This window comes from Capra hircus, chromosome 3 (genome assembly GCF_001704415.2).
Source record: "Capra hircus breed San Clemente chromosome 3, ASM170441v1, whole genome shotgun sequence".
Taxonomy (NCBI): Eukaryota; Metazoa; Chordata; class Mammalia; order Artiodactyla; family Bovidae; genus Capra; species Capra hircus.
In genome coordinates, this window is record NC_030810.1 from 101,376,898 (window position 1) to 101,403,075 (window position 26,178).

General features: G+C 46.9%; 5 non-coding genes and 1 pseudogene across 5 annotated transcripts; 4 read left to right on the top strand and 2 right to left on the bottom strand.

Moving 5' to 3' along the window:
• On the bottom strand, positions 11,798-11,869 carry TRNAQ-CUG. The gene has a single exon. It is a non-coding gene; the product is annotated as a tRNA-Gln (tRNA).
• On the top strand, positions 13,904-14,563 carry LOC102177714 (annotated as a pseudogene).
• TRNAN-GUU lies at positions 19,568-19,641 on the top strand. The gene has a single exon. It is a non-coding gene; the product is annotated as a tRNA-Asn (tRNA).
• On the top strand, positions 20,246-20,318 carry TRNAV-CAC. The gene has a single exon. It is a non-coding gene; the product is annotated as a tRNA-Val (tRNA).
• TRNAE-UUC lies at positions 20,816-20,887 on the top strand. Its single transcript has one exon. It is a non-coding gene; the product is annotated as a tRNA-Glu (tRNA).
• On the bottom strand, positions 21,651-21,721 carry TRNAG-CCC. Its single transcript has one exon. It is a non-coding gene; the product is annotated as a tRNA-Gly (tRNA).

Genomic DNA, 26,178 nt, shown 5'->3' on the forward strand with positions numbered 1-26,178 from the left:
CTTTGCTTCTTGAATAAGTGGCGGGGGGGGGCCCTCCCGAACATTATCTCATAAGGGGAACCGGGGCGGCAGGGGCGGGGGCGGGTGTCATGCTGATGCTCTTTAACACTGATGGCAACAAGTCCATCCAGGGGGGTGCCAGTTTCCTGCACCCATTTTGCCAAAGTCACCTTGATGGTCCGGTTCATTCTCTCAACCATTCTTGAGCTTTGTGGCCTATATGCTGTATATAGTTTCCATTTAATATTTACTGCTTTGCAGACCAGTTGGAGTAATTCAGCCACAAATGCAGGCTCATTATCTGATTCTACACTCAGAGGAAATCCAAACCTAGAAATAATGCCTCTCAGCAAGAATCAGGCCACTTCGTTTGCTTTTTCAGTCTTGGTGGGGTAAGCTTCTACCCATCCCGTAAAAGTACATACCATACCATCATCAGCAAATATCTGTATCCTCAGCATGGATTTACCTCAGTGAAGTCTACTTCTAGATGTTTAAATTAAACCCTTTAATTATAGGGTCCCCTATAATTGTATTCTGGGAGGCGTGGGACTCCTTGGGAGACAGGTTATTCTTGGCACATTGGTAGCTTGCATCTGCACACAAAGCTATTGGAGTTTGCCTTTGGTCATGGAAATATTAAGCCATCCTTACAACAAGCCCCAGTAAATTTCCCTTATTTACATGCAGGATGCGCAAGGTCTGTGAGATTAAAATAAAAGCTCTAACTAACTTCACGATAACAGGCCCTCCTGGACAACGCAAAGGCAATCCAAGCTTTACATGAAGAATGAATACAAATGAGAAAGGCAGTGATTCAAAATCGGATGGCTTTAGACGTACTTACAGCCGCCCACGGAGGGACACATGCCATAATTAAAATTGAATGTTGTTCCATATATCCCTGATTTATCTGACAATATATCAGCCATTCTAGATGACATGAAAAACCAGGTAAAAGCTACGTCTAATGATAATCTTCCTTTTTAGACATCGGTAATTTCTTGAATCAAAGTTGATTGGTGGAGAATCTTTATGTAATTATTTTGTTAATCATTGTATTATTAATTTGGGGGTCTTGTATTCTCCAGTGTATAATTCGATGTGTAACCTCCAGACTGACAGTCCTGCTGCAGTTACATAGTCCCCGTGTGCAATACTTACCCATGATTGATGCCCACCATTAAAGATAAGATGAGCATCAAAAGGGAGGAATGTTTGGGCCAGTGTGAGGAAAGCAGGAGAGACTTACTTCATCTTGAAGCCTGTTATCCATCTTAAAGACTGGATGTGAACTGTGCCTGAACCCTGCCCGAAAGAGTGAGGAAACCATTGCTAGTGAAAACCAGGTCTCCTGGAGACTTCCCTCCCTACAGATGACAAACGGAGACTGTAGTCGAGGTCAGGCTGCCCCTGTTCGATTAACCATGGAGATATCCGCCCCCCTCGATGTATAACCATTGTTCCCCCCGTTTAACCTTGTTTGTTCTCCTAACACCTACTTGTTGTAAAACTCAATCATACACAACAAAGAGGTGGCTAACATGTAACCAGTCATGTAGTGGGGGGTATAAAACTGGGCTTCTCAGAAACATCAGGGTCCTTGCTGGGAACCAATTGCCCTTGGACCCACTGGCGTAGTAAACTGTACTACAATGTCTTGAGTGTCCCCTGAGGTGTGTTTTGCAACTCCGGATTCCACAACAGTGTTAAACAAGGGCTAAAAAGGAGAACAACAATAGCCTTTAAAGGGCCTAGATAGGGAAGGAACCAGGTTAACTTTGGAAGGGCTTCCTTAACTGTTGACCTGACAGGGGAGCAGAGGTTGCCCCTGCAAAGAAGCTATTATAATTGAGCCTATATTTTTGTTAATGTCAGCATTAAAGTTCGTTCTACTTGAGTGTGTATATCTTTGTTGGTTCAGTCACTCAGTCGTGTCCGACTCTTTGCAGCCCAATGGACTGTAGCACACCAGGCCTCCCTGTCTATCACCAACTCCCAGAGTTCACCCAAACTCACGTGCATTGAGTCAGAGATGCCATCCAGCCATCTCATCCTCTGTCGTCCTCTTCTCCTCCTGCCCCTAATCCCTCCCAGCATCAGGGTCTTTTCCAGTGAGTCAACACTTCACACGAGGTGGCCAACGTATTGGAGTTTCGGCCTCAGCATCAGTCCTTCCAAAGAACACCCAGGGCTGGTCTCCTTCAGGATGGACTGGTTGGATCTCCTTGCAGTCCAAGGGACTCTCAAGAGTCTCCTCCAACACCACAGATCAAAAGCATCGTTTCTTTGGCGCTCAGCTTTCTTGATGGTCCAACTCTCACATCCATACATGACCACTGGAAAAACCATAGCCTTGACTAGTCAGACCTTTGTTGGCAAAGTAATATCTCTGCTTTTCAATATGCTGTCTAGGTTGGTCATAACTTTCCTTCCAAGGACTAAGCATCTTTTAATGTCATGGCTGCAGTCACCATCTGCAGGGATTTTGGACCCCCCCCCCCAAAAAAAAATAGTCTGTCACTGTTTCCACTGTTTCCCCATCTATTTCCCATGAAGTGATGGGACCAGATGCCATGATCTTAGTTTTCTGAATGTTGAGTTTTAAGCCAACTTTTTCACCCTCCTCTTTCACTTTCATCAAGCGGCTCTTCAGCGCTTCTTCGCTTTCTGCCATAAGGGTGTTGTCATCTGCATAGTTTGGTTAATCTCAGAGTTGATTTCCTTTAGGATTGACTGGTTGGATTTCCTTGCTGTCCCAAGGACTCTCAAGAGTCTTACCCAGCACCCACAAGTCGAAACCGTCGATTCTTCTGGCTCTCAGTCACCGTCCGCAGTGATTTCGGAGCACAGGAAAATAAAATCTGCCATGGTTTCCACTTTTTCCCCATCTATTTACCATGAAGTGATGGGACCAGATGCCACGATCTTAGTTTTGGGAATGTTGAGCTTTAAGCCAACTTTTTCACTCTCCTCTTTCCCTTTCATCAAGAGGCTCTTTAGTTCCTCTTTGCTTTCTGCCATCAGAGTGGTATCATCTGCATATCTGAGGTTGTTGATGTTTCTCTGGGCAATCTTGACTCCATCTTGGGAGGCATCCAGCCTGGCACTTTGCATGATGTACTCTGCATATAAGTTAAATACGCAGGGAGACAATATTTTACAACCTTGACATACTCCTTTACCAGTTTTGAACTTTATTGTACCTAGGTTTAATAAATAAGACCCTGTTATATCTTTTGCGAGGAAAACAACTTGATATGATGAAAGCTTAAAGTAAATGTAAATGAGACAAGAGCTTTGGGTAAGCTCTTAAAAAAAATTATAGTTTAGAGATGTCTGCTTCAAATGATCTTTCCAGATATTTGGTAAAGTCCTAGAGTTGTGCTAGACTTAACTGATGGAAGTTAATTAACTAGGTAGTTTCAAAAAAGAAAATAAGATACTGAGACATCGATTACTGAATAAACTAAGGTATTTAGGAATACTAATAAAAAATGTTTGAACCAAACATAAGTGAAATTCTCAATCAGTGACATTGAATTCTGAAGAACAGAAGTTCACGGCCCGTCGCGACGCTTAGTGCGTTTTACTAGACAAACACACAATACTACATCACAAAGACAACTGGATTTGAAAGGAACCGGTTTCCCCTGGACTGCTAAATGTTCCGTTCTCCCCATTGAACGCTGTTATTTGAAAAAAGGTGCACAGGCTTCAGCCGACCGCCAGACCGGGACTGGGCAGGACAAAAAAGGCAGGCAGCCACGCGCGCCCAGGAGCGGGAGGCGGACGTCACGCCCCCCAGAGGGCGCCCTCCGCCGGGTTGGCCGGGCCGGACGGCGTGGGAGGAGGGAGGCGGGGACTAGGGCGGGGCGTGGGCTGGAGGGAAGCGCGGGTTCCCGTGACGTCACGGAGGGGCGTGTCGTATGCAGATATCCGAGCGCAGGGGCTGCTGGTCCGTCATCTGGCGCTTAAACACGATATGGTCTCCCGTGGCGTGGGAGAGAACTGAGGAGTTTTTGCTTGAAAGTGCGTGGATCCTTTGTGTGGAAGGCCCAAGAAGGCTCGGGGATGCGGGGAGGAAAGTGAGCGTGTGTGTACAGTGCAGGGCGTATGAGGTTGTGGTGGGGCGGCCGGCAGGCAACTCATACTTACCTGGCAGGGGAGATACCATGATCACGAAGGTGGTTTTCCCAGGGCGAGGCTTATCCATTGCACTCCGGATGTGCTGACCCCTGCGATTTCCCCAAATGTGGGAAACTCGACTGCATAATTTGTGGTAGTGGGGGACTGCGTTCGCGCTTTCCCCTGTTCTGTCGGTGGAAAAGCAGAAAAGTCGGTTTTGCTATAGCTGTGGGAGCGCTGCTGTATGGGACCACCCGAAACTGCAGCCAGGGGTGCTGGGGGTGCTGGAGGTGCCACGTGATGGACTTCTCGTCGCCGGCCTGTCTTGTGAGACGCTGCCACTAGCCATTTCCCCGCCAGTGTCCTGCTGTCAGAGGCTTCATTTTTTGCGTGGTCAGCTGCCTTGCTTATTATTACACGCCTTAGTCATCGCTGGAGATACTGCTTAGATGCTATCCTCCCACTCACCCTTTCCCAGCCCAGGCAGGCCTCTTCGCATTTCTGGATCCAGTTCTCTCTTCAGTCAGTTCAGTCGCTCAGTCGTGTCCGACTCTTTGCGACCCCACGAATCGCAGCACGCCAGGCCTCCCTGTCCATCACCAACTCCCGGAGTTCACTCAGACTCGCGTCCATCGAGTCCGTGATGCCATCCAGCCATCTCATCCTCGGTCGCCCCCTTCTCCTCCCGCCCCCAATCCCTCCCAGCATCAGAGTCTTTTCCAATGAGTCAGCTCTTCGCATGAGGTGGCCAAAGTACTGGAGCTTCAGCTTTAACATCATTCCTTCCAAAGAAATCCCAGGGTTGATCTCCTTCAGAATGGACTGGTTGGATCTCCTTGCAGTCCAAGGGACTCTCAAGAGTCTTCTCCAACACCGCAGTTCAAAAGCATCAATTCTTCAGCGCTCAGCCTTCTTCACAGTCCAACTCTCACATCCATACATGACCACTGGAAAAACGGTAGCCTTGACTAGACGGACCTTAGTGGGCAAAGTAATGTCTCTGCTTTTGAATATGCTATCTAGGTTGGTCATAACTTTTCTTCCAAGGAGGAAGCGTCTTTTAATTTCATGGCTGCAATCACCATCTGCAGTGATTTTGGAGCCCCCCAAAATAAAGTCTGACACTGTTTCCACTGTTTCTCCATCTATTTCCCATGGAGTGATGGGGACCGGATGTCATGATCTTCGTTTTCTGAATGTTGAGCTTTAAGCCAAGTTTTTCACTCTCCTCTTTTACTTTCATCAAGAGGCTTTTTAGCTCCTCTTCACTTTCTGCCATAAGGGTGGTGTCATCTGCACATCTGAGGTTATTGATACTTCTCCCGGCAATCTTGATTCCAGCTTGTGTTTCTTCCAGTCCGGCGTTTCTCATGATGTACTCTGCATAGAAGTTAAACAAGCAGGGTGACAATATACAGCCTTGACACACTCCTTTTCCTATTTGGAACCAGTCTGTTGTTCCATGTCCAGTTCTAACTGTTGCTTCCTGGCCTGCATACAGATTTCTCAAGAGGCAGGTTAGGTGGTCTGGTATTCCCATCTCTTTCAGAATTTTCCACAGTTTATTGTGATCCACACAGTCAAAAGCTTTGGCATAGTCCATAAAGCAGAAGTAGATGTTTTTCTGGAACTCTGCTTTTTGCTTTTTCGATGATCCAGCGGATGTTGGCAATTTGATCTCTGCTTCCTCTGTCTTTTCTAAAACCAGCTTGAACATCAGGAAGTTCACGGTTCACATATTGTTGAAGCCTGGCTTGGAGAATTTTGAGCATTACTTTACTAGCGTGTGAGATGAGTGCAATTGTGCGGTAGTTTGAGCATTCTTTGGCATTGCCTTTCTTTGGGATTGGAATGAAAACTGACCTTTTCCAGTCCTGTGGCCACTGCTGAGTTTTCCAAATTTGCTGGCATAAACCGCCTTTTCTCTCTAGGCCTTCTCCTGTTACCTTCCCAGTCAGAAAGCAGTACCTCTGTTTCTGCCTCGATTGTGCAGCTGACATGCTTCAGTAGTTGGCAAACTAGGAAACCTCCTTAACATCCCTTCTCCTTAAATGGCAGTAGAAATCGTACCTAACGTTTTTTTGTTTTGTGTTGTTTTGTTTTTTTCTTTTCTTTCGGTCAAAAGTAGTTTTCCTTTTCTTCCTGTGTGAAAACATTGAGCTACAGATTAGAAGAAAACCCCAGGCCGAGTTGTGGGCCGTTTTGTGGGCTATTCGACAACCCCTTTCTCAGGATGTGTTGTGCTCACTTCTGATTCACAAAGTCCTCCTGGCAAATAGAAACCACTGGGCCAAACAGAAAAGGCAGGCCCATGGCGGGAAGGGCTGTCGTCCTCCTCGTGGCTGCCTCGGGGACGGCACTCGTAGATCCGCTCAGCCCCAAGAAGCCTCTGAGATCGGAGGAGGTGCTGGCAGTGGGCCTGGGAGTGGGGTGATGCTTAAGGGTAGGTCCAAAGAAAACTAACCGGAAAGCACACAGGATGCAGATGGAGGATCTAGGTCACTGAAAGCGAAAGTAGAACATCCTACTCTGTCTCCCCAACAGCGGGAGATTGCTTTGCTCAAATATGAACTATCTGCACCAAGACCAAGGTTAATTTTTAGTGGCTTACTGATGAGAAAACCGGTTTTAGGATTTTTTAACAGATTTCCTCACCCTCAAGGTTGTAGGCTCTGGACCCCTGATGGAGGAGTTTCTGACCCAAAGAAGCTGATCAGTAAATAATACCGCGAGGAAGACCAGCTTGGATATTGGTTTCCAGGCCTGTCAGCAGACACACCGAGGTTATTAGGAAGACACTGGGAGTGGGTCTGCAGTTAGGAACGCAGCTTCTGGGGGGTGTGGGGTGGGGCCTCCTTTTCAGTCCTGTTGCCACCACTGGCCTTCCGGTTTGACCTTGGGCCGACTCCCGTTTGCTAGGCCAATTTGCAAGTGTCATAGGAAAATAATAGTCATAAAGTACTTCATAAAGTTGTTGTGTAGATCAAATGGGATAATCAAAAATACACCTGTGGCTTATATTACGTATGTCCTGATAGGAAACAATCAAAGGTGAGCTTGTAACTCTTCAATAAATTGTCTTTGTGAATGTAACATCCATTCAAAGTAAATTCGTATTAAAGAATTTAAAAAATGTAAATGGAATTTTTAAAGCATAAGCCCACAAAAGGGACTTGCTTGTAGCAGCTTTGTTCGTAATAGTCCCCAAATTGAAAACATGTCAAATGTCCATCATGAGGTGAATAGATATATAGGATTGTGACATATTCATTCAAAGGAATAAGTACTCCTCACTAAAGTGGTACAAATACCTGATACATGGCAACAGTATGGATAACTCTCAAACGCATCACGCTGAGTGAGGGAAAAAGTACATACTCTGGGGTTCCATTTATGTGAAATTCGAGAACTGAAAAATCGATCCACAGAGACAGGCCCGAGATCACTGATGACGGCGGTAGGGGGACTGACTGCAAAGGGGCACAGAGGACCGTCTGGAGTTCCAGAGATATTCTTTTTCCTTGAACAGGATAGTGGTTCCATGGGTACGTTCGTTTGTCAAAAGCCATCAAACTTGAAATGGATGCGTTGTATAATTTTCAAATTATACCTTAAGACATTTGATTTTTAAAAGTAAGGAGAAGAATCATTCCCAAATTTAATGTCTTAATTAAATTATTATTATAAGCCTTAGGGAATCCTTTCAGAAAAGCATCTCTCGTGTAAACAATTTAATTGAAAGTTCAACAATTTCTTTATTTTTCTTCCATTAAATTTATGCACTATTAAGTTGAATGCTTAAAAATAAAAATAGAATCTATAAGAGCTCTATTTCATAAAAGTATGGTGGTGGTTTAGTCACTAAGTCGTGTCCGACTCTTGTGACCCCATGGACTGTAGCCTGCCAGGCTCCTCTGTCCGTGGGATTCTCCAAGCAAGAATACTGGAGAGGGTTGCCATTTCCTTCTCCAGGGGATCTTCCTGACCCAGGAATCAAACCCGGGTGTCCTGCATTGCAGGCAGATTCTTTACCAACTGAGCTACGATGTATTTTTTCCCTCTCTGTTGATATACCGAAATGACTCCGTCAATATGTAACTACCTTAACAGAAGTTATTTTTGAATTTAAGATGTCTCAAAATTTTACATATTTGTATTTTCTGCAGCATTTGAATTTTATAAACTAAGCATATATATGTTTTGCGAAAACTTAGAAGAACAGTAGTTAATTCCGGGGGTTGGGACTACGGGTGGCAGCTTATTTTCTTACATACATATATTTAGACAGAGTGCCTGAAGAACTGTGGGCAGAGGTCCGTAGGAGGCAGTGATCAAAATCATCGCCAAGAAAAAGAAATGCAGAAAGGCAAAATGGTTGTCTGAGGAGGCCTTACAAACAGCTGAGAAAAGAAAGGAAGCGAAAGAAAGGCAAAGGAGAAAAGGAAAGATATACCCATCTGAATGCAGAGTTCCAAAGAATAGCAAGGAGAGATAAGAAAGCCTTCCTCAGTGAACAATGCAAAGAAATAGAGGGAAAGAAACAATAGAATGGGAAAGACTAGAGATCTCTTCAAGAAAATTAGAGCTACCAAGGGAACCTTTCATGCGAGGACGGACACAATAAAGGACAGAAACGGTCCTGTATTCTGGCAAGAATACACAGAAGAACTACACAAAAGAGTTCTTCATGACCCAGATAACCACGATGGTGTGATCACTGACCTAGAGCCGGACATCCTGGAGTGTGAAGTCAAGTGGGCCTTAGGAAGCATCACTACGAACTAAGCTAGTGGAGGTGATGGAATTCCAGCTGAGCTATTTCAAATCCTAAAAAATGATGCTGCGAAAGTGCTACACTCATCCTGCCGGCAAATTTGGAACACTCAGCAGTGGCCAACAAAGGTCTGTCTAGTCAAAGCTATGGTTTTTCCAGTAGTCGTTTATGGGTGTGAGAGTTGGACCATCAAGAAAGCAGAGCGCCAAAGAATTGAAGCTTTTGAACTGTGGTGTTGGAGAAGACTCTTGAGAGTCCCTTGGACTGCAAGGAGACCCAACCAGTCAATCGTAAAGGAAATCAGCCCCAAATATTCTTTGGAAGGACTGGTGCTGAAGCTGAAGCTCCAATACTTTGGCCACCCGATGCCAAGAACTGACTCGCTGGAAAAGCCCCTGACGCTGGGAAAGATTGAAGGCGGGAGGAGAAGGGGACGGCAGAGGATGAGATGGTTGGATGGTTGGATCACCGATGGGATGGACTTGAGTTTGAGCAGGCTCCGGGAGTTGGTGATGGACAGGGAAGCCTGGGGTGCTGCAGCCCATGGGGTCGCAAAGAGTTGGACACGACTGAGCAACTGAACTGAATGCCTGTTACGTGACTCCTCTTGGGTGTTTTTTCAAAAGAAATATACGGACTTAGATTTCTTGTCAAGCATTTTTACGGTTTGTGTTCCTCTTTGACTGGTAGGATATCCTGTGGAGCCAGGAAGGCTTCAGTTCAAATTCCTGCTTTCAAATCCCACTCACTGACTGACTTGACAAGTTACTTAACCTTTCTATGTCTCAGGTTCCTCATATGTGAAATGAGGATGATGACATGATGCAAGCCTTTGGAAAGGATTAAGTGAGTAAACCCATTTAAAACTTGTAGACCATGCCTGGGCACTTTGCATGTCTTCATTGGGTGTAAGCTCTTGCATTTTGGGAGCAACACTGCATAAAGATTGGGTGTGATTTTATTTGTTACTGACACTTTTCAGTGACTATGAACCTTCCTAGAGAGACGAAAGCCGTGACCGCCTGGACTGAGAGCGTCTGCCCGTCTACTAGCTCATGTGATCAGCCCATCAAAGGGGGAATAATGGGCCGATTGCTTGCTTCGAGAATGCCCGCCGCCCCCAAATCTATGGTTTTACAGTGGAAAACATTCCTACACATGACACAAGACCCAGAATTTTATGAGTGGTACATATAATTACACAAACATTTAATTTGGAAACACAAGCAGTGAGCTTTACTCATATAATGTGTACTTATATATTATATACAGGTACATATGCCCCAAAATTTGTTATGGGAAAAAGCAGACCCTGATCCCACCCCACATTTCTTTTCTTCAAAGAACAAACGCTTTAAGATCAGGAAACCGACTGGCTGTTTATCTGCTTATCTCTAAATAAATATTGATGCTCCGATTTTCCAGGTTCCCACCCCAGATGCTGCAGACCGGCCTGAAAAGGGGAAAGTGGAGTGTGTGTGGTTCCCTGCCTGCCAGTCATCTCCAAGGCAGCCGCCAGGACTTCCACTCACTTGCAGGCCCACACAGCCCACCTCACGACTCCGCACGGAACCGCAAACGGAACTTTGCCAGAACAATTGCCGGGCCAGCAGCTTTGCGATTTGGGGTGAACTGGGTTCCCAGACACTTCAGTAAAGGGTGGCAGCTGCTCCAGCGTCAGGCGCTGTGAGTCGCCCCAACCCAGGGACCGCCCCGCCAGGGTACCCGCTCGCTCCTCTCCCTGCCAGTCCCTGTCTCCCTTCGGGTTCATCCTCTGTTCTCTCCTGCTCTTGACCTTCCGGCGATCTTTTCGCCGGCCTCATACCTTTCTTTGGAGGAGGAAATGGCAACCCACTCCAGTATTCTTGCCTGGAGAATCCCATGCACAGGGGAGCCTGGCGGGCTACAGTCCATGGGGTTGCAAAGAGTCGGACACGACTGAGCACAGAGCACGCGCGCACCCCTTTCTTTTTCCATCCTCCAAAGACAGCTGCGTCATTGAGTCCTTTGTAACCGCTGAAAGTCCCAAATTACAAGCGTCGGAGAGATGCTCCTTAGAACCGCGAAGGGAGCACCTAAACTAGCTATTTACGTCCATCACGGGCCTCATCCGTGTTTTCCTCCCGAGCAGTAGAGGACACAAGTGGGGTGTCTTCTCGGTGGAGCAGAGTCCCGGCAGGACGAAGCGGGCCCGGCCGGGGGTGCGGACTCCGAGCGGCTCGTCTCCCCTTCGGCCCCGGAGCAGCCTGGCCGGGCGGCCGTGGGTCAGGGACCTGGGGTCTCCTCAGACGCGGGAATCCGCGACCCGCGCTCCTCTTTCGGGCTGAGCTTGGGACCAAAGGAGGAGATTTCCAGGAGTCAAGGTTCAAATCTTGGCGGAACAGCGGCTTTGCGCGCCCAGCGGAGACTTAGGAGCGAGAAACTCTGAATAAAATCAAAATAAACTGGGATAGGGTCAATAACAATTCAGAATAATAGAGAACCTGACTAAAACACGCTTCTTCCCATTCAGGTCTGGAACCCTGGACCGGAAAGCTGCCATCCTGGCTGGTCAGCGACATCCCAGGCCCTCCCCGGCACCATTTACTCACAGGGACAAGGCGTGCGGTGCGAAGCCCCCTCGCGGGGCAGGACTCCGAGGGCTCAGCCTCTGCCTTTCATTCCAGAGGCCCAGGGGACCCGACGAGGGGGGCGGCACTGGCTGGGCCGCTGCGCCCCTGGCCGGGGCTTGAAGGGCAGAGATGGGCAGAGCCGCCCGGGTCCAGCGAGGACGCCCCAGGCCGGTCCCACACCTGTCCGCCGTGTCCGTGTGAACCACGCCGCTGAGGGGCGCGGGAGACCTCGGGCGGGTCCGATTCGGGGAGTAAAAAGTGTTCTTCTTCTAACTAGGCAGAAAGGTCCCACCGAGATTTGAACTCGGATCGCTGGATTCAGAGTCCAGAGTGCTCACCATTACACCATGGAACCCCTCAGGAGCCACATGGCCTCCATCGCCAGAGAACGGGATACGCTTCTTTAGCCTCCATACGTCCCACCCATAAGCTCAGGGCAGTTCTTCTAAGGCCCTGAGGAGACTCCAATACGGTTGACTCCCGTGGGTGCTCATCCCTCTCGCTTTCTCTCTGCTCCTCTCCTTTGATCGACTCAGCTCACTCTCACCTCAGAAAATGAGGTGAAATCCACTTTGGGTTTTGTGCCAGGGAGGACCCCCTTAGCTCTCCAGCACCAACCGCATAGTCTGCCTAGGTTAACCAGAGTGTCCCACCCTGAGGTAAAATTTCTGCAAATAAGAGTGTTATTTTCCTTTTCTTTGCCTTCACCCTTTTCCCATAGCCCAGAGGGGGCAGACGGTTGTCAGGGCAGGAGGCAGGGTTTCCTGGGTCCCTTAGTTTTCTCACAGCACTGATTACACTCCTAAGCGGCCACCACCTGTTACGTGTGACATACAAAGTGTGTCACCGGCGGAGTGGGAATGGAGGCAGGAGAACTCTTCTTCTTCATATATTTCTGATTTGGAGAGGGGTAAGTTATTCTCACAACAAGTGTCTATTTGTTAGATTTACCATGTAAGTAAGAATAACTATTTACATAGAGCAGTCAGACAAACCAGCTATACTCGCCTAAAAGTGAAGTCAATGTCGCTCAGTCGTGTCCAACTCTTTGCGACCCCACAGACTGTAGCCCGCCAGGCTCCACTGTCCAAGAGATTCTCCAGGCAAGAATACCGGAGTGGGTGGCCATTCCCTTCTCCAGGGGATCTTCCGAAATCAGAGATTTAACCCGGGTCTGTTGCGTTGCAGGCAGATTCTTTACCTGCTGGCCCACCAGGAAAGCCCCATACTCACCTGGGGTGACTGAAGATCAACCGCATGTGGTAGAGGACACGAGACAGGGCTCTGACACTTAGGCAGTCACAGACTCTTTGGTCAGGTCAGTCAAGTCAGTTTCTCCCCCATTTCTTAACATATCAAACCCAGAAATTGCAGTTTTTAAAAAGGCGTACAAATATCAAGGTACCCAAGAGCACTGATTGCTGAATCATAGAGGATGCACATCCGAGTTGTCTTAAGTATAGACAGTATTTATGAACACAAAATACCACCAGACTAAATATTTACATGTAGAATAGATATAAATCCTATCATGGCTCAGAGTAATAATCTTTACTTCTGCATAGTATCCTAAAACTGTTTCTTCCCTAATCCGATACACAGAACAGAAAAAGATAGCACCTGTTTTTAGCCGGCCAAAAAACAGTCAGAAAGAAGCCCAGTGTTGCCTGGAGATGTATTTTGTCCCCAGAGGCTGGACAGAGATTGACTCAAGGAGGAAGGAGGCAAAGGGGAGGTGGGAGGCTCTTGTTATGAGGAGGAAGTTCACAGCTCCAGGGTGAGAAGATGAAACTTCTTGGAAACTCAAGATGTTGAGTGGTAAAGAACCGCACAAAGGGCTCCACCAGGAGAACTTGAAGAAGGGTCAAGGTTTATGGGTACAAGGACCTGAAACGGACTCTGACTGATATAGGAAGAAAAGAAATCCCTGGGTTTTCTCGTTACCACCACGTTGGCGCTGCTTAGAGCCCTGCGGCCATTAGCTCGGCTGTCTGTGCGTGTGTCCTGGGGAACCATTGGGTTGGAAGGACTTTTCAAAATGTGGGAGGAAAGAGCCAAAAGCTGAAGATAGCCCGATATCACCAGTCTTCTTAGCTCTACCATCGCCAGATTTTAGTTTGGAAGAATTTGAGGTTATTGAGGGCAACGGCAGATGGCAGAAATCAGACTCGGTGGAAATCTAGGTTGGCTCCAGTTGAAACAGCTTGAACCGAGTCCCTGCGACTCACCTTCTGCACCAATTACGAGAGCGATGACATCGAAATGAGTGGGTAGAAATGAGAAGACCCAGAGTTCCCATCTTTCCTGCCCTGCTCCTCTCCATCTGCACTCTGCCTTGACCTACCCATGGGACCCCTCAAGGCATGCCAGGTACTTCCTCCAAGACCTATTTAGGGACAGGCCTTGGATATTCTGAAGCGCCTTTACATGGAGCACAAAGATGATGATGATGATGGTGATGATGATGATGATGATAATGATGATGATGATGTGTCTTTTGCCAAATGGATGGGCAGCTTCTGGGGTCACGGCTGGATAGAGGAGGACGAGCGAGGACTCCGGGCCCACCGTGGATCACAAGACGCCAGTTACAGGAAAAGCTCCCTGCCCCGCCCACTTCCTGTGCTTCCCGGAATGATGTCATCTGCCAGCCATCCTAGAAGGTATTCTTATGAGGACCAGGGATTTCGATGTTCTGAATCACAGACAGTGCTCAGGGGATGGGTCATTCAAGGAGCCACTGGAATCAAAAGGAAGATCCCATTCCAAAATCCAGTCATTTTCAGACTCCTTTGAAAAGCAACTGTGCTTTAGAACCAAACGTTCCGTCTCTTTGGGACCTGAGAGCAGAAAGGAGAGAAATGAGAGAGAACGCCAGTTTCTGGAAGTGAGGTCTTGCAAGAAAGTGGAGGAAAAAAGGAGCTCTAGGAAGGAAGAGCGTGGAGAAGCGTACCTGCCCACCCTGTCTGAAAAAGCGCTCAAATAACCCTTTGCTTCCACACCACGACTACCGACGCTGCTGTGTTTTTTGAGCCCCAATTCAACAGACCCAGGAACTGTACCTGTAAGAGAGTCTGCAGATGCTGAGTGACTCAGGTGGGTGGTTGATTCAGCTGCTCCCCAAGACAGCTTGCATCATACCCCACCTGCTTTTCAGAGGTGCTCTGCTCCTCTGCTCTGTTGCCCTTTTAGGGGAATAGAAAGAATAAAAGGTATTTTAATAGAATAAAGTTATTCTTGAAAATGTAAAGAGAGAGATTTAAAGAGCCACCCACACATCTTCACCAACCCTTCTTCCACTAAGTAAAAGTCACTGGTGTGACTCAAAAAAAAAAAAAAAAAAACAGAAAGAAAGAAAAAAAGAAAAAAAAGAAAAGAAAAGAAAGGAAAAGAAAAAAAAGAAATCCCTGGAAAGTATGTTGAGAGATCACAGAATGGCCAGGAAACCCGGAGAACCGGGCTCTCACACGGGGCAAGGACAGAATCAGGTGAGGTTAGAACTGGGATGGGTGGAGATGTGTTTTCTTCCCATTTCCTCCAGCCTGCACATCGGTCCCTGACCTGCAAGCAGAGAACTGGCAATGAAGGGCGGCCGAGCTACAGCAGAGCAAACTGCAAGAGCAATCATGGGAAACTTTGTCTTGATTCTGTTTACACAAAATCTAGAAGCAGCAAGCTAATTCAAGGTGAAATAAATAAGGGTGAGGGTTTGTCAAAAGATTCTGAGGATAATGACAATATTTATGACTTCTCTGCTTTTGACATTAGATCCAGTGGTTTCTAAACACAGGCACGCCTGACAACAACAGAATGAAGTAAAATGCTCTCCTTGCTCCCATTTTTACAGCAGCAAGAAGGGAAGCACAAGAAGTTTTCTTTAATTTGTCTAAGGCCACATAAAGTGAAGTCGCTCAGCCCTGTGTGACTCTCTGGGACCCCATGGACCGTAGCCCACCAGGCTCCTCCATCCATGGAATTTTCCAGGCAAGAATACTGGAGTGGGTTGCCATTTCCTTCTCCAGGAGATCTTCCCGACGCAGGGATCAAACCTGGGTCCCCCGCATTGCAGACGGATGCTCTACCATCCGAACCAGCAGGGAAGCCCCTAAGGGCACATAAGGACAGATCTGTTTTTACAACCCAGAATTTGTGCACCTGAGCACAGCTTAATTGGGTCTTTCTGCTCAAAAGTGGGTGTGTCAAGATTTCTCAGCTGTAGGGATGGGAAGAAGACCAAGAAGAGGCAAGAAGGCAAGAGAGGGAGGAGAAGCACAAATTCTTTTATTCTCTCCTTCCTCCCCTCTCCTTTTCCCTCCTTCATTCTTGGGTCTGCCAGCCCTCTCCCTCCCTTCCCACTCTACTACCAGACTGAAGCAATGTTCACCTCTAGGGATCCTGGCCCAAGTCTCCTGGGAGGTCTCAATGACCTCCCCACAAACCCGCCTTCCCCGCTTGGTTTTCACCCTTTCCCGCTCCCAGGTGGACCCCACAGAACGCAGCCTACCCAGCTGGGCGCTCCACCCGGCAGGCAGTGCTCCGGAGACCTTTCCGTTGCCCAACCAATGGAGTGCTGCGAAATCAAAAAACCGGGATAAAGGCGTTTAAAACCTACTCAAACTCTTCCAGAAAATTGCAAAGGAAGGTAAACTTCCAAACTCATTCTATGAGGCCACCATCACCCTAATACCAAAACCTGACAAAGATGCCGCAAAAAAAGAAAACTGCAGGCCAATATCACTCATGAACATAGATACAAAAATCCTTAACAAAATTCTAGCAATCAGAATCCAACAACACATTAGAAAGATCATACACCACGACCAAGTGGGCTTTATCCCAGGGATGCGAGGATTCTTCAATATCCGCAAACCAATCAATGTAATACACCACATTAACAAATTGAAAAATAAAAGCCATATGATTATCTCAATAGGTGCAGAGAAAGCCTTTGACAAAATTCAACATCCATTTATGATAAGAACTCTCCAGAAAGCAGGAATAGAAGGAACGTACCTCAACATAATACAAGCTACATATGACAAGCCCATTTTTGACAAACCCACGCCAAACCTTATCCTCAATGGTGAAAAATTGAAAGCATTTCCCCTAAAGTCAGGAACAAGACAAGGGTGCCCACTTTCACCATTACTATTCAACACAGTTTTGGAAGTTTTGGCCACAGCAATCAGAGCAGGAAAAGAAATAAAGGGAATCCAAATTGGAAAAGAAGAAGCAAAACTCTCACTGTTTGCAGATGACATGATCCTCTCCATAGAAAACCCTAAAGACTCCACCAGAAAATTACTAGAGCTAATCAATGGATATAGTAATGTTGCAGGATATAAAATCAACACACAGAAATCCCTTTCATTCCTATGCACTAATAATGAGAAAACAGAAAGAGAAATTAAGGAAACAATTCCATTCACCATTGCAATGAAAAGAATAAGATACTTAGGAATATATCTACCTAAAGAAACTAAAGACCTATATATAGAAAACTGTAAAACACTGGTGAAAGAAATCAAAGAGGACACTAATAGATGGAGAAATATACCATGTTCATGGATTGGAAGAATCAATATAGTGAAAATGAGTATACTACCCAAAGCAATTTATAGATTCAATGCAATCCCTATCAAGCTACCAACGGTACTTTTCCACAGAGCTAGAACAAATAATTTCACAGTTTGTATGGAAATACAAAAAACCTCGACTAGCCAAAGCAATCTCGGGAAAGAAGAACGGAACTGGAGGAATCAACCTGCCTGACTTCAGGCTCCACTACAAAGCCACAGTCATCAAGACAGTATGGTACTGGCACAAAGACAGAAATATAGATCAATGGAACAAAATAGAAAGCCCAGAGATAAATCCGCGCACCTATGGACACCTTCTCTTTGACAAAGGAGGCAAGAATATACAACGGATTAAAGACAATCTCTTTAACAAGTGGTGCTGGGAAAACTGGTCAACCACTTGTAAAAGAATGAAACTAGAACACTTTCCAACACCATACACAGAAGTAAACTCAAAATGGATTAAAGATCTAAACGTAAGACCAGAAAGTATAAAACTCCTAGAAGAGAACATAGGCAAAACGCTCTCCGACATAAATCACAGCAGGATCCTCTATGACCCACCTCCCATAATATTGGAAATAAAAGCAAAAATAAACAAATGGGACCTAATTAAACTTAAAAGCTTCTGCATAACAAAGGAAACTCTAAGCAAGGTGAAAAGACAGCCTTCAGAATGGGAGAAAATAATAGCAAATGAAGCAACTGACAAACAACTAATCTCAAAAATATACAAGCAACTCCTGCAGCTCAATTCCAGAAAAATAAACAACCCAATCAAAAAAAATGGGCCAAAGACCTAAACAGACATTTCTCCCAAGAAGACATACACGTGAAAAGATGCTCACCATCACTCATTATCAGAGAAACGCAAATCAAAACCACAATGAGGTACCATTTCACGCCAGTCAGAATGGCTGTGATCCAAAAGTCTACAAGCAATAAATGCTGGAGAGGGTGTGGAGAAAAGGGAACCCTCTTACACTGTTGGTGGGGATGCAAACTAGTACAGGCGCTATGGAGAACAGTGTGGAGATTCCTTTAAAAACTGGAAATAGAACTGCCTTATGACCCAGCAATGCCACTGCTGGGCATACACACCGAGGAAACCAGAAGTGAAAGAGACACGTGTACCCCAGTGTTCATCGCAGCACTGTTTATAATAGCCAGGACATGGCAGCAACCTAGATGTCCATCAGCAGATGAATGGATAAGAAAGCTGTGGTATATATACACAATGCAGTATTACTCAGCCATTAAAAAGAATACATTTGAATCAGTTCTAATGAGGTGGATGAAACTGGAGCTGATTATACAGAGTGAAGTAAGCCAGAAAGAAAAACACCAATACAGTATACTAACACATATATATGGAATTTAGAAAGATGGTAACGATAACCCTGTATGCGAGATAGCAAAAGAGACACAGATGCATAGAACAGTCTTTTGGACTCTGTGGGAGAGGGAGAGGGAGAGGGTGGGATGATTTGGGAGAATGGCATTGAAACATGTATAATATCATATATGAAACGAATCGCCAGTCCAGGTGCAATGCATGATACTGGATGCTTGGGGCTGGCCTGCTGAGAGGACCCAGAGGGATGGTATGGGGAGGGAGGTGGGAGGGGGGTTCAAGATGGGGAACACGTGTATACCTGTGGCAGATTCATGTTGATGTATGGCAAAACCAATACAATATTGTAAAGCAATTAACCTCCAATTAAAATAAATAAATTTATATTTAAAAAATTAAAAAATAAAATAAAACAGGACTGTTCACTTCGAAAACTATTCCGTATTTCCATTCTCGGGGTCTTCATGGGAGGAAGGGCTAAAGACGACAATGTATTCATCCAAGTCTTGGAGCGTCCCAGCGAGTGCCAGGCTCTGTCCTGGGCGTGCTGACACAGGGGGACCATCCCCGCGACCAATGTGCTTAGTCGCTAAGTCCTGTCCGACTCTTTGCGACCCCATGGACTTAGCCCGCCAGGTTTCTCGGCCCATGGGGATTCTCCAGGCAAGAATACTGGAGTGGGTCGCATGCCCTCCTCCAGGGGATCTTCCCAAACCACGGATTGACCCCGGGTGTCCTGCATTGCAGGCGGATTCTTACGGTCTGAGCCCCCGGGGAAGCCCACTCTGGTGGAAACCGCCTGGTGGACGCAGGAAGCCGAAGCCCAACCTCGGCCCCGGAGGCCTTTGCCAGGGTGGGCAAACTCATTTGTTGGGTGTAGGCGAAGAAACGGGAAGAGCCATCATGGGAGCCCACCGGGTGTACAGCTGTCCCTTGGATCTATTTCGGTTCAAGCCCGGAAGATTCGAGGCCTGCATGGCGGTTTCTCCCGGGGCGCTGGCATCTGTAGCGGGTAGGGGGCAGGAAAAAGGCACCGTTTCTCTGGGGGACAGAGCACTCACCCTGGGAATGCGTTAAGTAGGTCTTCTCCAGAGAGAGTCCAAAAGAATCCTGGACCGCTGTCTCTGTGGCGCAATCGGTTAGCGCGTTCGGCTGTTAACCGAAAGGTTGGTGGTTCGAGCCCACCCAGGGACGGTGGGGATGCCGTTTTAGGCAACACCAAAGAGACTCCCTTTTGCCAGGAGGACACCGGAGAAGTGATGCGCCCAACGGACTTTCAGAGAAAGAGCACAGGAGTCAGGTGCAAAGGAACAGCGGCGAGGGCGCGTCCCGGGTGGATTGGAAGCGTCGGTCATTCCTGAGAGCACGGAGCGCTGATCGCCGGCGCCGAGAAGAGGACCACCGAGGCGCGGGTCCGCAGCCCGGGAGGGGCGGCTTCCACACCGCTGGGTTTCGGGGTCACCTGGGCCTCGGGCGCACCCACCGTCCCCGCCTCCTGCGGCTGCCGGGAGCCGGGGAGTCGGCGGGGGCGACCCCTGAACTCAGGGTGCGCAGCTGAGGATCTGAGGATTCTGCGTTGGATGCGGGGCCCCGAAGGCCACCTGTGGGGGCCCGAGGGGCCTCACTTCAGGGCAGACGGGGAACCCTAAAGCAGGGCCCTCGGGAGCCGCCGTCTCCGTGCCTGAGAGAGCCTGGGGCTCCAAGGTTCCTCTTTGAGTCATAAGAATTGGTGGTGTGGTTCGAGGTGGCGGGACCTGGGGATTTCATGGATACAGTGTTCAGGAATAGGGTTTGTCCCGTTTCCGTAGTGTAGTGGTTATCACGTTCGCCTCACACGCGAAAGGTCCCCGGTTCGAAACCGGGCGGAAACAGGATTCCTCTTTCTTTTTCTCCCCCGGAGATGTGCCTTCTCATTGGCAAAACCAACAGGCGCGAAAGGCACGGGGTGCGGCAGGGGACGCAGCTGGAGGAAGAGTTGGTGACCACCTGCAAGTCTCTTAATTCAGCGCTAGGAGATCTGGAGGTGGACGGATCCGCTCATCACCCGCCACTCATCACCGAGCCTGACGACAGAGAAAACCGAGGTTCACAAAGAGAGCAAGACCTGGGCTCGGCAGCACGCAGCGCTACCGCTAGACCAGGAGGGACCCAGTCCGCTACTTTGTGTCGTTGCCCCAGAGCAAAAGCGACGCCCAGGAAAGGAGAGGTGAAGGCCGATGAGCCGCGAGGGCAGGGCTGGGAGCCTTGCACAGCTGCACACAGCCCTGGGCCGCTGCGACGTCGCCTTTCCAGCTTGCTGACTTTCCGAAGGGTCATCTTCCACTCACCTTTCACCTGCAGAGGCTAAACAAGCCTGTTTGTCTACAGCTCCCTGGTGGTCTAGTGGCTAGGATTCGGCGCTTTCACCGCCGCGGCCCGGGTTCGATTCCCGGTCAGGGAAAACTTTCTTTCTTCCAGCGTCTGCACGCACACGAGTCTATCTCTTTCTGCCCAGACCGGGACTGTATTTTGCTTAAAGGTCCAGTGAGGAACATTTCTGCACAGAGTTTCTAAATGCCGCTGAGTGCGGGCCTCAGGGTCCTGGACCTCAGGCTGGCTGTTGGAGCTGAGATGCCATGCACAGCCTGGGCTGGCCAGCTCTGGCCTCCACTCTTTTCTCCTGGCATGGTAAACCCAGACTCTTACTTAACAGAATTTCCATTCAAAGAGAACGTGAGGCTTCCGTTCCAAAAATTCATTAAAATCCCAAACCAAAAGCTTTGGTAAGATACCAAAAGTTTGCAAAAATACGAACATCCTATATTCTGTACCTAAGTGCCCAGTTAACATCACATTCTTTCTCTGGATGAGAGTTATGACATCACTTGATAGTAACGTGCCGATATCTCGGGATTGTTCCTTTGTTTTGGCGTCCCTCTCAAAGCTAACTTCTGTGGGACCTGTCTTCCAAGGCCAGCGAACAGCTTTACCGTCCGGAAGAGGGCCCTCTTGGCCCTTCAGGCACCTGGAATCCGCTCTCTGTAGGATGTAGAGAAGCTATATGTGTGGTAGTCGCTCAGTCCTTTTGGACTTTTTTCCATCCCTTGGGCCGATTACTCCAGGCAAGAATACTGGAGTAGGTTGCCATTTCCTTCTCCAGGGGAATCTCCCAGCCCAGGTCTCCTGTATGGAACCAGCGAGGACCAAAAGAAAGACAACCACAATGCATTGGCCGGGAATCGAACCCGGGTCTCCCGCGTGGGAGGCGAGAATTCTACCACTGAACCACCAATGCCACTGAAGAGAGAGTATTTGCAAGGGTAACCTAGATGGAGGTTTATTCAGGTCTTTCTCAGGTGCAGGCCAGTCAGGCCCTGTGCTTGTAGGACGGTCTAGGCTTTCATCCTCCGCCCTCCGCGGCGCCGGCTGCCCTCTGCCCTCTGGCCTCCTGCGGGTTGCTTTGGCGGGCACTCAGGTGTGCTTTGGATCCGTCGGAGTGGTGGAACCGTTGGTGCTCGTGCTCACTGGCTGAGTCTTGTCCAACTCTTTGCGACCCCTCGGACTCTAGCCCACCAGGCTCCTCTGTCCATGGGATTTCCACGCTCCTTTGCTAGAAACCCATCGAGGCAGTGCAGCTGCCCCCTTGGCTCCTGCCTGGCTCCCTGTGCCCTGCCGGGAGCATAACGTGTTCTGTCAGGACACAGAGGGGAAGAATCCTTCCGTGTGGTTGGAGGATGGAGAACCAGATGGGAAATGCTGCAAAGAGAGGGGAATCTTCTCAAAAGCTTCCCAGAACTGCTGTGTGGGTGCTGTCGGTTGGGTGGCTGCCCTAAGACAAGAATGCTTAGTCTTGTGTTCTGGCCTTGACCCAGTCCCAGGTCCAGTCTGAATTCAAGCACAGAGGCACCCAGCTTTCCCACACGTATGTCATTCAGCCTCTCTCCAAAGCGGAGTTCTGAACCACCTTTTCTATCTCAGTGAATAGCAACCACGTGGGTCTTTTTTTGTTTTTTCCTTTAACTTTGTTTTGCTGAAATGTAACTCAGGAATATAAAAAAGGTTTAGCTTTAGAGAAATTAGTGCTCTCCATGCTACAAACAAGAATAAAATTCAAGTTGATAATAAGGATGACTCTAGAATACTTTTAACACGCTAGAGAATTCTAATACTTGATGTATAATTACATAGAAAATGTTTGTCCTGTCACGCTCCCAGAGATGACTCCTCGTATGCACCAGACTGCTTTAGTAATTTTAGTCTAAAAACTCCTTCATGGTGACTTTCAGATTTATTATTATTTATAAAGTTTAAAATTATGTGTCCCAGTAAATTAAATATACCATATAATATCTTTTAAATCAGGATTAAGTCTTTTGAGTCTCTGAATCATAGTGACTTAATTATTCCCCTTTCCAACTGGGGTCAATGTTTTTAGCTATCATCTAATATGTGCTTCTAAGTAGCATTTATCTGCAACGATTCAGCTCAATTTACGATTTTAAGATCTATCATTAAGTTCTTTGACTGATATTAAATCGGTTGAATTAATGTATAATCTTTTCCTGGAGAATTTCTATGTATTTAAGGTAGAAATAACAAAACACTGTTTAAATATAATGCTGCCCATATTTTTTATAGATTATATATAGAGGGGCTATAGGTTAACAGCTTAAGAGAACGTGTGGGTACCTTTAGGAGATATTCCTGAATGTAGCCATAATGTCACTTGAGTCCATACAACACATGGACTCTCTAAGCTGAGAAGTAAGGACCTGTTGTTTACTTGAAGTACTCATTTAGTTTCAAAAAGTTCCTGATTCTTAGTTACCTGCCTGCTAGATCTCAAGTCACCATTTCCCATGTGCTATGTAATTCTTTTTTTCTCACTGCTGGGGTCCTTAGGCACTGGCAGGCAGATGAACCTGAGAACATGACAGGTTGTTCTCCTGCTGTGATTTTTATTTGTATCTGTGTGTGTGTGTGAGTGAGAGTCTTATTTTTGATGCCTCCTGGTGTGAACGCACCAAGGAGTGGGACCTTGACTTTGCTCCTGATACAGCAGTTTTCCTGGAGAAGGGCCTGGTACCTGGTGAGCACCTAGTAAGTACTTGCTGACTGAAGGACTCCTAATGCACATTTGCGGAAAACTGATGAGGAGGCTAGAAAGTGGGTAAGATCCACAGCAGCCTAGAGTATAAGGGACAGAGAGAGACAGAAGGGCACACACTCCAAGCGGGTGAGAGAGGGGCAGAGAGAAATGTCCTAGAACCCAGCGACATCCTCGACTGAGTATGGAAAATCCAAAGAGCTCTTGTTTCCTCCTGAGCTTCAACTGAGGGATCGGTGGAAGGGGAACCAAGAACTCTAAGGATCCAGGTTTGTACAAGATGTATTACCGGTGCAGGATTCTGTAGCTTGCAACAATTTGTCTCAAATGAGATAATTTTTTCTGGATGTAGCCATGTCCTGTCGAGATATCATACAGAGAGGGTCACGGGCTTGCAAACGTACCCATATGTTGGAGGGAGACCCCACTTTAGATTGTGTGCATCCAACCAAAGCCAAAATGCAAATCATAAAGGGAAGGGAAGAGGGTAAATATCTGGGACCAGTGGGTTTTTTTTTTTTTTTTTTTTTCCTCCTGTAATCCATAAGCTGCTCTGCAAGAGGCTCTCCAGAGTCATTCTGGCTCGTCTTGTCTGGACTCAATGACTTGGTCACCACTGAAAACAGTTACAATTATTAGAATACTTTCCAATCAGCTTGGAAGCTTAGCTGCTGAATATGTGCAATCTCTGGGAAATGCACACATTGTCTTTTCGTTGTACCTGCCGCTAAGTTGAGTCAGTAGGGCACAAATCCCTTTGTTAGAGTAACAGACAGGTGTATTGACAATTTCTTGTGATGGCAAGACCGTGAAGAAAAAGACTCTTTCCTTGAGTCGGCAAAATACATTGGAATATAAATTAGCACATCTTTTCAGGGAAAACTAAGAACATAAAGAGATGCCTTCAGTTTCTAGCAAAGGTGCAGTGACAGAAATCAGATTAACCCTCCTTCCTAAATCTCACTCTCCACCTTTGTCCCACTCTCAAAGGAACAAAAAGCCAAAAATAAAAACAAAACAAAAACAAAAACCCATGAAATACTAGCTTCTAAGACACTGGAAATCAGGCAGCAAAAGACAGCAAGCCCTGAGAGGTGACAAACAAACAAGATGAGTCTTGCCATGGGCCCAGTTTCCTGCTTTCAGTGAGTTCCCAGGCTCGGCACCGAAGAGGAGGATTTGAGGTCAATCCACTGGACTCAAGAAGCTGAGTGTTGGTGGAGAGCAAGGCAGCTGGAGTTCACAGGACAAAGATCCAGTGATTCTTATTTGCAAAGCAGAAGTAGAGACACAGATGTAGAAAAAAAAGGTATGGATATCAAGGGGGGAACTGGGAAGTTAAGGATTTGCCTGTATACGCTATTGATGCTATGTATACAGTAAATAACAAATGGGAACCTACTCTGTGGTATAGGGAAATACTGGACGCTCTGTGGTTACCTAAATGAGAAGGAAATCCAAAAAAAAAGAGGGGATATATGTACAGCTGATTCACTTTGCTATTATCACAACATCGTAAAAATAGCTATGCTTCAATAAAAGTTAATAATAAAAGAAAGAAACATGAAGAAAGGTCCAGTGATGAGAGAGAGTGGGAGAGAGAGAGAATGCTGGGATATGAAAGGGTCTCCCTCAAGTACTCAGCAGAGTAATGATCGGGATATCCTTATGAAGAAAGTGCCTGAGGCCAAGGAAAGAACCTTTTAAAAAGATCCTGGTGCAATGCCTGGTGCTCACACGGGACAAGCAATTGTATTCGATCCCCTCAGACAGACTGGACTACTCCTCACTCATGGGCCATTGGGAAGAACATTCAGAAAACCCTTGTTACAGTATTGGGAATAAGCAGCTCTAGACTGACCTACCTAAAAAATCATGAAAGGAAGATCCAAAGGGATCAAACCATTTACAAGTCACTCAAATGTACCCCAGATAAAACTCAAGAAGATTCGTAGGAATACCAAAATAGCCAGTGCCCCAAATGGGAAACGCTGACAATGCCTGGCCTCCAATCAAAGGATGCCAGTCATGCAAAGAGGCAGGGAAACGACAGGTAAGGAGGAGACGAATGAATGAATGAGTCAATGAAATTGAACCAGAAGGGACACAATGTAAAAATCCACAGAGAAGACTTTAACAGTTATCATGATGGCATACATATGTCCAAAATGCTAATTAGAAACATAGAACATACAAAAATGGCAAAAAAAAAAAAAAATCCAGCTTTAGAGCTGAAAACTATAACATCCAATGCAATAAATTCACCAGATTGAAGAGCAGATTAGACATGGCAGAAAACAACAAAAACAAGATTATGGAACACAAAGCAATGAAAAACTGCTCACAACATCCAAATGGAAACTCACTGTCAAAATAAAATGCTTTTAATGAACATAGTGTCATTGAATAGTCGTTGTTTTTCAGTTGCTAACCTGTGCTTGACTCTTTGTGACTCCACTGACTGCAGCACTCCAGGCCTCCCAGTCCCTCAGTATCTCTCAGGGTTTGCCCAAGTTTGTGTTCGTTGGATCGGTGATGCCATCCAACCATCTCATCCTCTGTTGCCCTTTTCTCCTTCTGCCTTCAAACTTTCCCAGCATCAGGGACTTCTCCAAGGAGTCTGCCCTTCTCATCAGGTGGCCAAA